Source organism: Hypanus sabinus, chromosome 3 (genome assembly GCF_030144855.1).
Source record: "Hypanus sabinus isolate sHypSab1 chromosome 3, sHypSab1.hap1, whole genome shotgun sequence".
In the NCBI taxonomy this organism is placed as follows: Eukaryota; Metazoa; Chordata; class Chondrichthyes; order Myliobatiformes; family Dasyatidae; genus Hypanus; species Hypanus sabinus.
In genome coordinates this window covers 89,959,082-89,968,463 of record NC_082708.1, presented here as the reverse complement: position 1 = coordinate 89,968,463, position 9,382 = coordinate 89,959,082, and positions in this window count along the sequence as shown.

Sequence of the window (9,382 nt, the reverse complement as noted above, 5' to 3'; positions counted from 1 at the left end):
ATCATAAATAGGCCTTCAAATGGTAGCTAAAATGTGGGGCTGAGATTGCAAAGGGACTTAGAAAAGGCATGTAATATCGCAGTTGTTATGGGGGACTTGAAATGCAAGGTAATAGGGAAAATCAGGTTGGCATTGGATCGCAAGAGAGGGAATTTGTTGAATGCCTATGAGATGGCTTTTTAGAGCAGCTTGTGCTTGAGCCTACTTGGGGAAAGGCTATCTTAGATTGGGTGTAGTGTAATAACACAGATCTTATTAGGGAGCTTAATGTAAAGGAACCCTTAGGAGGCAGTGATCAGAATATGATTGAATTCATACTGCAATTTGAGAGCAAGAAGCGTAAGTCGACATTTTGGACAGAGACTCTTCCTCAGGACTGGGCCTGAAACCTTTCCCACTTGTTCATCTATTCATAGCTCTTTTCATTTTTTATTCTCATCTGGTTTTGAATCATCAGCAAACATGCATTTTGCACTCACTTATATGATTAGGGTGCCATAGTAGTACAGTACAGTACAGCTATAGCCATCAGAGTTCAATTCTTCTGTAAGCAAGTTTTTACATTGCTCCCAGTGTGTGCGTGGGTTTTCTAGCTGTCCCAGTTTCCTCTCACAGTCCAAGGATCTATCGGTCAGCAGGTTAAATGGTCATTGTTAGCTGTCCCACAAATAGGTGGGCTGTTGGGTGGTCCAGCTCAAAGGGTCTATTACTATGCTGTATCTCTAAATAAATGAATAAATAAATTGAAATATATTGTGATAAGTCATTTTTCTTGCTTAGAATTGAGCAAGATGGGGCCAGTGAACCACGATGATGCTCTGCGGGCTACGTACAATACTGCAGGTTTCCACATATATAATGGTGGAGATGTTTATGTTTCAGGAAAGCAGTAGCAACTGATTTATCGAAAACCAAGAACTACACCCAAAGCACACTAAGAACTTTTAATGTAATTACGTCATCACATCAGACCAGCCTCATAAAGTGAAACCCCCAACTCAATGTCTGTGGCTGTGAATAATATACATTTCCACCAAATATGTTACACCACGGAGACCCACCTCCCCCACCCCCAGAATTCACTAAAACTGGCATTGTGAGCTGGTTATCTGGAGCTCAGGCAAGTCAGTCCTAAGTTCCATGGTTGGAGGAACAGCAAGTGACTCTGGCCCATCCAGAGGTGCATAGGTACACTCACAGTCATGTCATTTCACTGGGGACACAATAGTCGAATCCTCTGAATCTTGGTGGACCGGATATATCAAAGTACGGTCAGATTTACCACTCCTGTCTTTTCTCTCTGTTAAATCCAGAATGGGCCCAAGGGGATGTCGGTGTGCAACATGGTGGCTAATGCCAGCAAATTGGAATGTAGGTCAACAGGAACTGAGGAGTGCTGTACCACATAATGGGTAAGTGAAAAGGAATTGAATTTGCTGAGGAGGCTGACCAGGCGGTCGTGACTTCAGGAATGAAATCACCTGGCACTCATAATGACTGTCTGTGTACCACTCAGCCACATATAACTGCTGGTCTTTGTTTGGAGCTGTTCTGAGGCCCAAAAGGGCCCACAGGATTTGATCATGCCAGCACTCATTGGTTAGGGAAGCCCTCAGAGCAGCGAAACTGCTCACATAAGCCATTGGACTGCTGGTGACACAACATGGTGTGATGTAGCCTAATGCCAAGGCTCTGGGCCATCACTGGGGACTGTGGTCAGAGGAAATATCAGATGGGGTGCCAAATTAAGTAACCCAGGTGCTGATGAATGTCTGAGTCACATCTGCTGCCATTGTTAATGCAAGGGGAAATTATCTCTGGCCACTGGTTGAACCATTCCTCAGAGACCTCCAGAGGGGCCATGGGCCTGAATATGACAATTAATTTTGCCCAATGGCAATTCACACAAGCAACAGTCCCTTTGAAGGCCATGCCACACAAAATTTAGAGCAACCACTTTCTGTGAGGCTATGTATAGAGTCCAAAACAGTCCATCTCTGGTTTGTGGGCTCAATGGGGTGAGGGTGACCTGCTGAGCCATTGCGCAGGAGAGAAACCCCAGCTTCTCCAAACTTCATTATAGCCAATTGCAGGCCCGTAACTGCTGTTCAGTGAGCCTGAACCTCTGGGTCAATAGCTTGGTCGGTTGTCATTGCCAGCATAGTCACCCCCTATGTGTATGGCTGTGAAGGGCATTTGGCCTTGGCATTATTTTTCCCTTTGATATATTGTGAATTTAGATTTGTAGGCTAGGTGGCGCCGCTGCCATCTGATATTTTGGCCATTGCATGCACAAGGGGTCTGTGGTCAACGAATACTGTAAGATAGCAACCGTCTAAAGAAAACAAAACTGGCGGACAGCCAAATAGTGATCGAGAAACTCACTGTCAAATGTGCTGTACTTCTATTTGGGAGGACAGAGCTGGCGGGTGAAGAAGGCAAGCAGCTGCCACGTACTTCTGACCAACTGCTCGTGCACAGCACCTAGAGCATAGTCTGAAATATCAGAGGTAATGGGTATGAGGTACCCATTATTAGAGGTAAGAGGTATGGGTGCTTTGGGGAGCTGCTGCATCAGTAGGCTTGCATTCAAAAGAACTTGTTTGGTATCATCGGCAATGCTAAGTCCAACATTGATCAAACCTGTTCTAAAGGTGGTGAGAACCTGGCCTGAGGGGGCAATATCTGCTCTGAATAATACAATCTAGAGAATGTTCAGGGAGGTTGCTACCTACGGCAAGCACATTAACCAACAGGAACGTTTGGATTCTGTGACCAGCTATATAGAGAAGTGTACAGAAGGTATTACCATCACAAAACACAGCCGTGAGCGCAAATCAGAAATCATGGCTCTCTGCAGCGGTCCATGCCAAGCTGAGGCATCGTGATACTGCCTTTAGATCAGGGGATGCAACAGCTCTCAGGGAAGAAAGAACTGTGCTTTCCCACTGCATAAGTAAGATGAAATATAAGCATTCTCAGAGAATCTACAGTCACCAGAGGAGATAAGGTGAGAGAGGGTCACCAATGGGTAATACCAGAATTTTGATGTTCATATCATCAGGTTCGAGCACACCAGATGGAATATTGTTGTTGTTCCTCCAACCTGAGTGTGGCCTCATGGCAACAGTAGAGGAGGCTGTGGACTGATATGTCAAAATGGGAATGGGAAGTAGAATTAAAATGGGTGGACTAAATTGGGCTTTTCCTAGGAGCATGGCAAAGTGGTCTCCCAATCTACGTCGGGTCTCATTGATATACAGGAGGCCACACTGGGAGCACCAGATACAGTAGATGACCCCAACAGACTCACAGGTGAATTGCCACCTCACCTGGAAGGACTGTTCGAGGCCCTGGATGGTAGTGAGGGAGGAGATGTAGGGGCAGGTGTAGCACTTGTTCTGCTTGCAAGGATAAGTGCCAGGAGGAAGATAAGTGGGGAGGAACAAGTGGGCAAGGGAGTCACGTAGAGAGTGATCCCTGTGGAATATGGTAAATTGGGGGGGAGGGAAAGATGTGCTTGGTGGTGGGACCCTGTCAGAAATGGTAGAAGTTAGGGAGAATTGTCTGCTGGAAGCAGAGGTTAGTGGGGTGTTAGATGAGGACAAGAAGAACTCTATCCCTGTTATGATGACAAGAAGATGGGTGAGTGCAAACGTGGATGAAATGGAAGAGATGAGCTTGGAGGAAGGAAAACCCTTTACTTTGAAGAAGGAGGACTTCTTATTAGTTCTAGAATGAAAAGTCTCATTGTGAGAGCAGATGCGGCAGACACAGAGGAATTGTGAGAAGGGGTTGGCATTCTTACAAGGGTGACAGATGTGAGTAACAGTCTGGAGAGGGAAGGGCAGATGCTAGAGAGCATCCCTGTGGCTGTCCCCCTTAACAATAAATACTCCTGCGTGAGTACTGTTGGGGTGTTGACCTACCTGAGAGAAGCAACAGTAGCTGCGTTTCCGGCACAGAGTCTGGTCCTGCGGCTCAGAAGGGTCGGGAAAGGAAGAGGATTGCAGCAGTGATAGGGGACTATAGTTAGGGGGTCAGACAGGCGATTCTGTGGATGCAGGAAAGAAGCACGGATAGTAGTTTGCCTCCCAGGTGTCAGGGTCCAGGATATTTCTAATTGCATCCACGATATCCTGAAGGGGAAAGGAGAACATCCAGAGGTCGTGGTACATATTGGTTCCAAAGACATAGGCAGGAAAAGGGAGGATGTCCTGAAAACAGACTTAGGAAGGAAGTTGAGAAGCAGGACCACAAAGGTGGTAATCTCGCGATTACTGCCTGTGCTACATAACAATGAGTATAGGAATAGAATGAGGTGGAGGATAAATGCGTGGTTGAGGGATTGGAGCAGGGAGCGGAGATTCAGATTTCTGGATGGTTGGGACCTCTTTTGGGGCAGGAGTGACCTGTACAAAAAGGACGGATTCCACATGAATCCCAGGGGGACCAATATCCTGGGAGGGCTGTTAGTTTAGGCCGTTGGGGAGAGTTTAATCTAGAATTTCTGAGGGGATGGGAACTGAACTGAAGAGACAGAGGAAGAGGTGGTTAGCTCTCAGATAGAGAATGCTTGGAGACAGTGTGAGAGGGAGGATAAGCAGGTGATAGAGAAGGGGTACGCTCAGACTGATGGTTTGAGGTGAGTCTATTTTAATGCAAGAAGCATCATGAACAAAGCCATGAGCTCAGAGCGAGGATCAGCACTTGGAGCTATGATGTTGTGGCTATCAGACAGACTTGGATGGCTAAGGGGCAGGAATGGCTACTTAGAGTGCCAGGCTTTAGATGTTTCAGAAAGGACAGGGAGGGAGGCAAAAGAAGTTGGGGCATAGCACTGCTGATCAGAAATAGTGTCACGGCTGCAGAAAAGGAGGAAGTCATGGAGGGATTGTCTACTGAGTCTCTGTGGGTAGAAGTAAGAAACAGAAAGGGGCCAATAACTCTGCTGGGTGTTTTTATAGACCACCCAATAGTAACAGGACCATCGATGAGTAGATAGGGAGACAGATTCTGGAAAGGTGTAATGATAACATGGTTGTTGTGCTGGGAGATTTTAATTTCCCCAATATTGATTGGAATCTCCCTAAAGCAAGGGATTTAGATGAAGTGGAACTTATTAGGTGTACGTATATGTAGATAAGCCTACAAGAGCAGAGGCTGTACTTGGTCTGGTATGAGAAATGAACCTGTTCAGGTGACAGGTCTCTCAGCAGGAGAGCATTTTGGAGATAGTGATCACAATTCTATCTCCTTTACCATAGTATTGGAGAGGGATAGGAACAGACAAGTAGGGAAAGCATTTAATTGGAGTAAGGGGAAATATGAAACTACCAGGCAGGAACTTGGAAGCATAAATTGGGAACAGAAGTTCTCAGGGGAAAGTACGGCAGTAATGTGGCAAATGTTCAGAGGATATTTGTGTGGTGTTCTGCATAGGTACATTCCAATGAGACATGGAAAGGATGGCAGGGTACAGGAACCGTGGTGAACAAAGGCAGTTGAAAATTTAGTCAAGAAGAAAAGAAAAGCTTATGAAAGATTCAAAAAACTAAGTAATGATAGAGATGTAGAAGATTATAAGGCTAGTAGGAAAATGTTTAAGAATAAAATTAGGAGAGCCAAAAGGGGCCATGAGATGGCTTTGATGAGCAGGATTAAAGAAACGCCCAAGGCATTCTACAAGTATGTGAAGAGCAAGAGGATAAGATGTGAGAGAATAGGACCAATCAAGTGTGACAGTGGAAATGGAGGAGATAGTTGAGCTACTTAACGAATGCTTTGCTTCAGTATTCACTACGGAAAAGGATCTTGTCGATTGCAGAGATGACTTAGAGCAGAATGGAAAGCTTGAGCATATAAAAATTTAGAAAGAGGATGTGCTGGAGCATTTGGAAAGCATCAAGTTGGATAAGTCTCCGGGATCGGACGAGATGAACCCCAGGCTACTATGGGAGGTGAGGGAGGAGATTGCTGAGCCTCTGACAATGATCTTTGCATCATCAATGGAGATGGTGGGGGGTGATTTTGGAGGATTAGAAGGTTGCGGATGTAGTTCCCTTATTTGGGAAAGGGAGTAGAGATAGTCCAGGAAATTATAGACCAGTGAGATACTTCAGTGGTTGGTAAGTTGATGGAGAAGATCCAGAGAGGCAAGATTTATGAACATTTAGAGAAGCATAATATGATTCAGAATAGTCAGCATGGCTTTGTCAAAGGCAGGTCCTGCCTTATGAGCCTGATTGAATTTTCTGAGGACGTGACTAATGTTATGGATTCAAGCAACAATAAATATATGAGTGAGGCAGGGGTTTTTATAACAAACAACACATTTGTTAAACACTGCAAACAAACCCCCCAAAAGTAAACAAATCACTAACATAACCGGAAATCAGCTGCTGTGCGGCAGCTTAAACAGTCCTTAAAGCAATGAAGCTTAAACAGTTCTTAAAGCAATGTTGCAAAAACGGTTCTTCAAAGTAGTGTTGCAAAAGTTCAAAATGCTTACAGTCCATTTAAAGGAGAGACTTTTTAAGACGATTTAAATTCTCTTTCACGTCGTGTTGTTGCAGTTCCCAGTCGAACTACTTTTCCCACGGAGAATTTACGAAGGTGAAATGAAACGGCTTAAAGGCACTGACTTTTCCTTTACAAAACTGTTCCCAATCCTTTCTGCTATTCACAGAGATTAACACGGGTACATTCAACGAATTCCTTCCAAATGAGGATCAAACAAGGTCGAACCTGTTTCACCGTTGAAATCGACTTTCCTCGATCTTCTAACTCCCGAACTCCAATCTTCACTCTCCACTGATTCTCAACTAGCAGCATTATAAAGAAACTGCTAGCAATGACCTTTTAAACGTTAGGCATTAAATAAAACTTCATCTTTCAACTAAACTGCATCATAACATTAAATCACGCAGTGGCATGAAGTCAACATGGCAAATCCAACCACGAACTGCCACTCCTCACAGGGAGGGGTCCTCCTTTTATACCCTGTAAAAAAAACCTGTCACATGACCTCTACTGGCGGGAAAATGACATCACTCCACCATCTCAAAACCATTACCTCAAGTCCAGTATAGCTTCAACCCCAGTCACGTGACAAGGGTACCACTGTCACATGTCACGGGTACGTCACACTAAACACGTTGATGAAGGTAGAGCAGTAGGTGTAGTGTATATGGATTTCAGCAAGGCATTTGATAAGGTACCCTATGCAGGGCTTATTGAGAAAGTAAGGAGCCATGGGATCCAAGGGGACTTTGCTTTGTGGAACCAGAACTGGCTTGCCCACAGAAGGCAAAGTGTGGTTGTAGATGGGTTATATTCTGCATGGAGGTCGGTCACCAGTGGAGTGCCTCAGGGATCTGTTCTGGGACCCTTACTCTTTGTGATTTTTATAAATGAACCTGGATGCAGAAATGGAGGGATGGGTTAGTAAATTTGCCAACGGCACAAAGATTGGGGGTGCTGTGGATAGTGTGGAAGGCTGTCAGAGGTTACAGTGGGACATCAGTAGGATGTAAAACTGGGCTGAGAAGTGGCAGATGGAGTTCAACTCAGATAAGTGTGAGGTGGTTCATCTTGGTAGGTCAAATATAATGGCAGAATATAGTATTAATGGTCAGACTCTTGTCAGTGTGGAGGATCAGAGGGATCTAGGGGTCCGAGTCCATAGGACACTCAAAGCAGCTGTGCACGTTGACTCTGTGGTTAAGAAGGCACATGGTGCATTGGCCTTCATCACAGTGGGATTGAGTTTAAGAGCCGAGAGGTAATGTTGCAGCTATATGGGACGCTGGTCAGACCCCACTTGGAGTACTGTGCTCATTTCTGGTCACTTCACTATAGGAAGGATGTGGAAATTGTAGAAAGAGTGCAGAGGAGAATTACAATGTAGATTGACACTACATTGATGACTACATTGATGCTGCTTCCTGCACCCATGCTGAGCTCGTCAACTTCATCGACTTTGCCTTTAACTTCCACCCAGCCCTCATATTCACTTGGTTCATCTCCGACACTTCTCTCCCCTTTCTCGATCTCTCGGTCTCCATCTCTGGAGACAGACTGTCCACTGACATCTTCTATAAGCCCACTGACTCTCATAACTACCTCGACTATACCTTTTCACACACTGCCAAATGTAAAAATGCTATTCCCTATTCCCAGTTCCTCTCCCTCTGCTGCATCTGCTCCCAGGATAAGGCTTTCTGTTCCAGGACATCTCTCAAATGTCCACTTTCATTAAGGATTGTGGTTTCCCATCTGCCATCATCAATGATGCCCTCACCCACATCTCCTCCATTTCCCACACTTCGGCCCTCACCCCATCCTCTCGTCACCACAACAGGGACCAAGTTCCCCTTGTCCTCACCTACCACCCCACCAGCCTCCGGATCCAGCACATTATGCTCTGCAACTTCTGCCACGTTCAACAGGACCCCACCACTATGCACATTTTCCCCTCTCTACCCCTCTCCACTTTCTGCAGGGATTGTTGGCCCCACGACTCCCTGGTCCACATGCCCCTCTCTACAGATCTCCCACCTGGCACTTACCCCTGCAAGCGTAATTGCTACACCTGTCCCTACACCTCCTCTCTTACCACCATTCAGGGCCCCAGTCAGTTCTCCCAGGTGAGGCAACACTTCACTTGTGAGTCTTTTGAGGTAATCTATTGCATCTGGTGCTCCCGGTACAGCCTCCTCTACATCGGCGAGACCCGACACAGATTGGGGGACTGCTTTGTTGAGCACCCCCGCTCTGTCCACCACAACAGACGGGATCTCCCAGTTGCCATCCACTTCAACTCTGCTTCACGTTCCCATTCAGATATGTCCATTCATAGCTTCCTCTAGTGCCATGATGAGACCAAACTCAGGTTGGAGGAGTAACACCTCATATACTGTCTGGGTAGTCTCCAGCCCCTTGGCATGAACATTGAATTCTCCAACTTCTGATTATTCCCTCCCCCTCCCTTCCCCCATCCCTCTGCCTCCTCCTCCAGCTGCTTATTACCTCTTTCATGGTCCACATCCTTCTACAACCTATAGTGCTTTCCCCTTATATTCCTTCTTTACCTTTCCTGCCTATCCCCATCCTGATCCCCTGCCCCACCCCTTGATCCTTCCCCTTACTGGTTTTTCACCTGGCACCTACCAGCCTTCTCCTTCTCCTACCTTCTTTATAGGGCGCTTGCCCCCTCCCTCTTCAGTCCTGACAAAGGATCTCAGCCCGAAACTTTGACTATTCGTTTCCACGGATGCTGGGCGGCCTGCTGAGTTCCTCCAGCGTGTTGTGCGTATAGGTTTACAAGGATGTTGCCTGGATTGAGGAGCATGCCTTATGAGAATAGATTGAGTGAACTTGG